At 37.4% G+C, this 8,566-nt stretch overlaps 1 pseudogene; it reads left to right on the top strand.

Annotated features, from left to right (window-relative positions):
• Positions 1 to 4,247: 4,247 nt before the first annotated feature.
• Positions 4,248 to 8,566, top strand: part of LOC110025133 — a 31,198-nt pseudogene continuing 26,879 nt past the window's right edge.

Below are 8,566 nucleotides of genomic sequence, written 5' to 3'. Positions count from 1 at the left end.
GTTATTGATGTGTTATTGTGTTATTATAAAAAAAGTTTGTTAGCAAATAAGAAAATGAATGTCACCATATTAAGACATTAGGATAAAATGAAAATAGTATTGAAGTTTCACCTGCTTTTTCTTCTTGGGTCGTCTTTTACGACGAGGCTTACGAACATCAGAATTTGAACTCAGATTGCTTGTTTGGTCAGCATTTAACAATCTCTGACCTCTAGAGACGATTCTGCTCCTCCTCGGGGGAGCACTTCTGAATGTTGACAAATAACACATGAATAACACAGGGGAGAATATTCCCCGTGTTACTGCGCCGTTTTTTTTTTCTGTGTCGCGCGGGGTATCGTGGCGTGATTTCATTGGCTACGCACGTTACTCTACGTGCGTAGTACTGATGTAATATTTTTTCTTCGCCCTACAGCTTCGTCGGCGCCTGTGCTTCGGTTTCTTGTTTTCTGCGGTTACCATTCAACATTACAACGGTTTTGCTTCGGCTACGGCTATCCTTTATGTTATTGAAGTGTTATTGTTATGTTATTATTTTTTTATTGTGTGTTATTATTGTGTTATTATGTGTTATTGTTGTGTTATTTCGGTATTGTTGTGTTATAACTCTACTAACATTGCAATAGTATCAATCACACATGTATAACATGCAATAATACAACAATAACACATAACACAGCTATAAACATTTATAACACGCGGTATAACACACAGGGAATATTCCCCACGTGTTATAATACGAGCTAGGGGAGTGTTATAAGGCGGCAATATAACATGTGGGGAGTGTCATCGAGCGGCGGTAATGAGTTATTGGGCGAATTTAACCTATTTTTTTCTTTTAAAATAAATGTGTTATAACATTAATTAATATTTAAATATTTAAAATCAATGATTTTAGTGTGTTATTACCTATATTTACATGTTAATATAAATTTTACAGTTATTATATAAATAATATATATTTAAATAATTTAATAATATAAAAATTGTGAATTAATTAAATAAATAATATACATGTTATATTTAATTAATTTAAATCAGTTATTATATTAAAAATTTTGATGTACTATTTACTTATACATATAATTAAGTTATAAATATATGTATTAAATAGCATGTAATGAATAGTTAATAACAGTATAATATGATAAATTTTAACATCATTATTTTACATTTATATTATCATTATTTTAATAACTAAATAATATATCTATAATTATTTATTCATATAATTATAGTTTTATTTTAATAACTAATGTTATTTTAAAGATTATAACAAGTTGATTTTAAACATAACGAGGCTAAAATCGCCTATAACACGTGATTTTTGAAAAATAACATGTTAAATTCATGGCATAACACAAGGAGAATATTCCGCTAGACCACGCGCTAGAACACTGTGAATATTTTCAACGTGTTATAGGGAAGTTGAATGATACGTGAAGCGACGTTATAACCCACAATATAACACGTAAGAAACATTCACCATGGGTCATACCGCGGGCTAGGGGAGTGTTATAGGACGGTTGTGTAATGCTTGGGGCAACGTTGTAACTCGCGGTATAACACGTAAGAAATATTCTCCACGCGTTATATCGCAGGCTAGGGAAGTGTTATAGGGCAGTTGTATCACACGTGGGGCGGTATTATAACATGCTGTATAACACGTAGGAATATTCTCCACGTATTATGCTGCGAGCTAAGGGAGTGTTATAAGGCAGTTGTATAACACTTGGGTCTGCAGAGTGTTATAGGGCAGTTGTATAACATGTGAGGTAGCATTATAACTCGCGGCATAACACACATAAAATATTTCCCCCGTGTTATGTCGCGGGCTAGGGGAGTGTTATAGGGCGGCTGTATAACACGTGGAGCGGCGTTATAACATGCAGAACCCTGCACAAAGAAAACCTAAATCGATGAAATTCGATTTTCTGGATTTGCGCAAAAAAAAAAATGTGAAAAGACTTTTAGTGGGATTAGCTTTGGACAAAAAGTCACCTTTTCGCTTATTGAGCTGGAGTCAAGTTTCCGTCGGGTTGGATCGCATGCTCTAATTCGTTTATTTTACCTCGTGCTTCTGATGGGACCTAAAGTTCCACATGGCGAATGTGGACTGAACTCCGCTTGCAACTCTACGTGCAGAGTCCGGATGTAATAAACGCTCTAATTTTGAGGGATTTTTAAACACTCAGCACTCAAAAAACTATTATGTATATATATATATATATATATATATATATATATATATATGAATGTAGTTATCTACTACAATTTTAAGTATGGAGACCCTGTTATATGGCTTAAGATATAATCATGTTATGTAAACCATTTTAAAACTTGCCTGAAGGTCATGCATCAAATTAAAAGTGTCAATTTTAAAGTTCTAAATATTTTTATTACTAAATTTTTCATTATTTTGAATGTTTTATTAGGATGCTATAGCAAATTTAGAATTTCAAATCCTAAAGCAACTAAATTACATCGATAGATTCCCAGACAAGGCACATGAAAAAAGGCGAAACAATCAAGTACCCAATCATGCAAGAAAGACAATAACAACAAGCCAAATAAAATAAGAAAAGCTAGTGTCGCTGGATCAACAACACATCCCAAAAAAGAAAAAAAACTGTCAAACTTCGCATACATGCCCCACCCTAATTCTACACATCAATATTAAATGCATAATTAAGAAACAAGGCACGAGTTGTTGCTCGTGGTTCCCTACCACTTGGTTTCTGAGCCAAAATGCCTCGAAACCCATGACCATATCTTATTTGCACTACGTGACTCTCCCGAGGAATATAAAAAGTACATAGAAAAATAGAAAAAAAATGACTCAACCTGCACGAAAATATGTTAACACAAAAATCTATCTACATGCAATGTGTTCGAGTCATGTATGGCAAGGGAGCTAAGCAGCACCTGCAAGCAAAAAATAGCATATAAATCATATATTTGACATGACTTCTATGAAAATGGGCACCTGAAACATTGCTAACAACAAATTAAGCACCCTATTTCAGCCATTTCTCAAACTCTCACTCAAACATCAAAGATAAAGATGAAACCCCATTCAATATTTTTCATTTTTATGATACCACATACAAGGGCACCCAAAACATTGCTAACAACAAATCAAGCTCCCTCTTTTCCCTCTTTCAGTCATTTCTTGCTAACAACAAATCAAGCTCCCTCTTTCAGTCATTTCTCAAACTCTCACTCAAACATCAAAGGTAAAAATAAAGCCTCATTCCATATTTTTCATTTTAAAGATATCTTGTACAGGGCACACGAAACATTGCCAACAACAAATTAAGCACCCTCTTTCAACCATTTCACAAACTCTCACACAAACATCAATGGTAAGGATAAAACCCCATTTCATGTTTTTCATTTTTAGGATATCACATTCATGGCACCTGAAACATTGCTTGAACAAATCAAGAACCCAATACAAAACATACACCACACTTAAAACATTGTTGTTAACAAATCCACACTATATAACTTCCATTTCTCTAATTCTAACTCAAAACATAAAAATTCTTGATAAAATCCCAATCCATATTCATAAAATACACAGCATCTGAAACATTGCTATTCCAAAATCCAACACCAACTTGTATGCATTTCTCAAATTCTCGCTCAAATATCAAAACCATATTGGGTAGAACAAAATATAAACCATCATTTGAGGTGATAGACATGTAATTATACCAATAAAACCAAAACAAACATAGCAAATCCACAAACCGAACTGACCAAAACCAACTGAAATTGCAAAGCACAAAGCTTCAAAATCATAAACCAAATCCATCATGGATGCAACAAGAAACATCAAAATCATTAACCGAACATATCAAACCTAAAATCACCAAACCGAGCAAATAGAGAAATCAGAGAGATGAACCCAACAACCAAACAGAGAACTATTGCACAATAGCATTTGTACTATCACAAAATCACTGAATGGATAAGACAAAAATTTCTGTAGTAGAGGGAGATTTAGAAGAGAGAGAGACTATCACACAGAGCGCATAATGTACACAACCATCAAACGGAGTCGAAGAAGAGAAAAGACGGTGAAATAAAGAATAGAAAGCTCACCACAAAATTAAGAAGCCACAGATCCAAGGGGATAGAGAGAAGGGAAATTAGGACAAGGGAGGCACAAAAATAAAAAATAAGAGTAACTTGGATGGATTCCAATCAGAATAATAGAAATACTCTATGACCGCCTTCCAAGGTCACCGCACTGAAAACGCTGGCCCAAATGGCCCCAAAGTATACATTCATAGAATCATACTTCAGTTTATTTTTTCCGGCGAGCATCACATGATTCCCGGTTAATACTTCAGTTTATTATTTCCGGCGAGCATCACATGATTCCCGATTACTCTCACAAAACCGGTAGAACCCTCCGTGAACCCGTCATGGGCTGCCTCTCCTCGGCCGAGATTATCATCGGAAGGGCACTCGCGGGAGCACCTTCGCCTGCTTCTCGCTTCCGGCATAAGGCGATGGTCCCTCCCCCCGGGGTCTGCTGCTCCGCCTACCCGCTTCAGCGCAGCTTCAACGGAGCGTCCGTGCTCGCTTTCTCCGGCCGGAACCGTCGGCGGACTGCTTTGGTCGTCCGAGGTGATACAGACGAAGGGGAAATGGCTTCCGAGGAACTTCTACTCTGCGATGACGCAGGGGAGATGAAAAAGGTACGCCCATTAGCGATTATGGGGTTTGAGAGTAACCATATAGTTAATGCAATGCGTCTCACAGTCAAAATGACTCCATATAGATGCTGAAGTTGGAATTGGCCATCAGTGCTTCACATTTTTTAGGATTTAATTGTCATTCCTGTTATTTTTCGTGGTTTTTGAATTTAAGTGCTCAAAGCTCCAAATGATCGGGGAATATGAAGAAGATTGCAAAGCGGGCTTCTTTTGACATGTTCATTTTACTATACGTTGATTTTGCCAATGTATTAGTCACGGCACACTCCGGCAACGTAGGATGAGATGAATGATGTATACGATAATAGCTAAAATTAATAAAAAAAAAATAAATTTGATATCATTTAACAAATAAGAATTCAATAATTAGCGCAACTGACAAAACACGAAATTAATCGAAAAAGAAACTGAAATTATAATGGATAAACAACTACCCAAGGTGATTCTTTGAGCGTTTTAGGAAGAACTTGTTATACAAAAATTTAAATAAATCAGTGCGAACATTACCACAGCACCGCGCGCCCGTTCGCTAGCAGCTATAGTCCCTTCTTCCTACTCCCGCATCGCTCCCGGCTGCTCCATCTCTATTTCAGCCGCTCAGAACAACTTTTATGCTGTTTCTTCTTACAATGTTCTGTCTTCAAGTTGCCACCAGCCACTCTTCTGCTTACTGCCCCTATTTAAAACATCAAGGAATTGCTGTCCCTGCCTTTCCCTGCTTTCCCAACCATCGTGCCTCCCCTTCCAACATTCCGCGGCCTCCAAAACATGCGCCCTACACCTTCCCATGTGCTGCCACCTTCCAGACTTGGCCTCCCTCACAGCCATAACCATTCTAGCCGCCCTTATCACCCCACCACTACCTAGCCGCACCATTTATATCCAATTCTATTGCCGCCCTTACCATTCTCACCACTCCCTCGAAACCGCAACACCGCCCTTACCTCCCTTACCACCCAAATTCATCCGCCGCGCCGTCTTGTTACTGTTCTCACCGACGACAAACCTCACCACAACTCATACACCTTCTATAAACCTTACCCACCGAATTCAGCACCTTCCAACATCCCAATCTACCAATTCCAACCCACCTCGCTGACCTCCACTTTAGGATACATTTTAGTTGTGTTTGTTTGTTTCTGTTGTTGCATTTCCCTTTCAGTGTGTGAGTTGTAATCACCTAATCGGCTTTCAGTAATAATATTTGCCTTTTCAATTATAGTTTGGGTTAACTCTGGTATAATTTGGTATCAAAATTAGCCTAACTGCAGTCCTATCCTAGGCTAACATCCACTTATACGTAACTCTATCTCCACATAAAATTTTTCTCTCTGCAATTCTTGTAGAGTCGAGAACAGAGAAGGAAAACTTCTTGTTCCTCCGAAAATGATTTGCACTACAGAGAGAAAATGCCAGAATTTCAGAGATATATGATCTCTTCCCTTGATATGAGACCCATGTAGAATTTTAAGGAAACGTTCTCACCCTTTCATTAAGCAAATAACAAATATTTATACAGCTTAGACTAACCTTATTACAATCAGGGGAAATTCAAATCTTCATGATTAAAAAAAAGAAAGAAAAACACAAAAATTGATAATTAAGAGAGAATAATTTCTCCTCAAATGTAATAGCAGACCCACGTTTGCCTAATTTGGATATGCATATCAACAATTTTAATTTACTCAAGTTAGTGAAAATAATTTTAAACTTTCACGCACACGCGTCCACACACACACACACACAGATATACAAAGAGAGAGAGAGACACACACACAAATATATATAGCCCAAGGGCAATATATTAAAGAGAAAAGATACATATAGGTTATGTGAATGGGCCCAAATAGACACCCAACCCACATGGTACAACACACACACAAAAAGTAAAAAAGGGTACATATAAAAAACAAAAAAAAAACAGGGTGCAGAAAAATTGAGGGTCATCCCAATTTAAATGAGGATCATCCCAATTTAGTCTTGTCTCTGCCTCTAGTTCTCAGAAGGGTTCCAACTAACAAATTGGTAAGGTGTGTACCATTACTCGAAGTAACCAAAATATCATCCATAAGATTCTTGAGCTCAAGTAGATCTAGTAGATCTATCTCCATTCTTCTTCTTCCTTCGGAAGTGTAAACCTGTCATTCCTCATCTGAAAAATTAGTTTGATGATGTGGTAGAGCTGTAGCAGAAGGATTATTAACCATTGTACCCACAATAGGTTTTAGTATATGTGAAGTACGAGTTGCCTCTACACCTGATATTTCTTGAAGATGGGGAGCTGCGAGGTTCTTCTGAGTATTAGTCAGAATACTATCATTTGTAAGTAATAGTCATTCAGTGTTGTTTTCAATAGGGTTTGAAGGTGTAGGTTGCCCAACAGAGCCATCCAACATCACATCAATTGCATTAACAACAGTGTCAGTGGGGGGTCCACAGGGGCAACAAACACCTCCTGTCTTGTGGTAGTGTCCTCCACAGGTAGAACTAATATGTCTATAGCAGTGGGGTTATACCCATCCTTATTCACTTGGACCTTAGATTTCAAATTAGGATGGAGCTTGTGACATTTATCAAGGGTATGCCCAAACATCTTATAGTGAGTACAATAAGAAGGTTTGTGTTCCATGATAATTTGTTGTCAATATTCATTATGAGTTGTTCCTAGCCAGACTTCAGTAACATCAGGTAAAGTAATATCCATTTCCACAAGTATTTTGGCCACAAAAGGTCTGGTTAAATTGAAAGTGGTTAGATCTAGCTTCAAAGGGACCCCAAGAATGACCCCAATAGAATAGAAAACCTGATGATGAAAAAAATACAGCTTGAGACCAGGTAGACTAAATCATTCCGGTACAGTGGGAGTTTCATGATTTGGATCGAAATTAGAAGACCACTTGAGTAACTTCATTGACTTGACTGCAATATTAAAATATTTCTTGTAGAAAATCCGGGTGTAGTCTTCAGCCACGATTAGTTGAATCAACACATGTCTCCCATCCATGAGTCTCACTTTCCATTTGTCTATTAATTTAAGATCATCAACACTCTTTATAATAACTTCCATAGGTGGGTGCCCCCACTGAAATTTTTCAATAAGAGCAAATTTGAATTTCTCCATCAGGGTTAAAATTTCTAAGTCAGAGAAAAATATTACTGCTTTCCCACTTTTCCTGCTTTCCTTTTTAACAAAAGGGCAATCACCTGTACCATCACGACAGTTTTTATAGCTTGAGGGGAAGACAACCGCAGACTCCTCCTGAGGGTTACCCACCACGTGGGCAAATGAGACTTTGTCAAATTCAACCAAAGAAGAAGGGAGGGCCATCAGAGCAGCGGATCTGTAGACCTTGTTGTCGGGTAAAGAGAGGCTCAGCGTCGAAACATGCAGACGCTGCGCAGCGTCGAAGCAACGAGAGTCGACGAAGCTGTGCGAGCGAAGGAGAGCGACACAAACGCGAGTTGCAACAGAAGCAAACACAGATAGGGCTGCCAATTTGACTCGTTGTTTGTGAACAGCTCGTGTTCGGCTCGTCAGGCTTAACGAACGAGCCGAACACGAACAAAATTTTAAGCTCGAAATGTAAACGAGCCGAACACGAACAAAAGTTTGTTCGCTCTGCTTGTGTTCGGCTCGAAATGACTTGAAAAATAAAATTATATAACTTTTTATATAATAATATATTACATATATTATTTATATAATAATATATTATATATATTTATGTCTAAGTTTAAATCATAACACCTCATGTGGCAATGTGATTAGTGTCTTTTTTTGTATAGATTTGATCCAGGTTCGAATCCCACACTTTACATCTATTTTTCTCAATTTT

Source organism: Phalaenopsis equestris, unplaced genomic scaffold (assembly GCF_001263595.1).
Source record: "Phalaenopsis equestris unplaced genomic scaffold, ASM126359v1 Scaffold000291, whole genome shotgun sequence".
NCBI classification, from domain to species: domain Eukaryota; kingdom Viridiplantae; phylum Streptophyta; class Magnoliopsida; order Asparagales; family Orchidaceae; genus Phalaenopsis; species Phalaenopsis equestris.
Note: the sequence above shows the minus strand (reverse complement) of the source record. Positions and strands in the feature narration are given on the sequence as shown.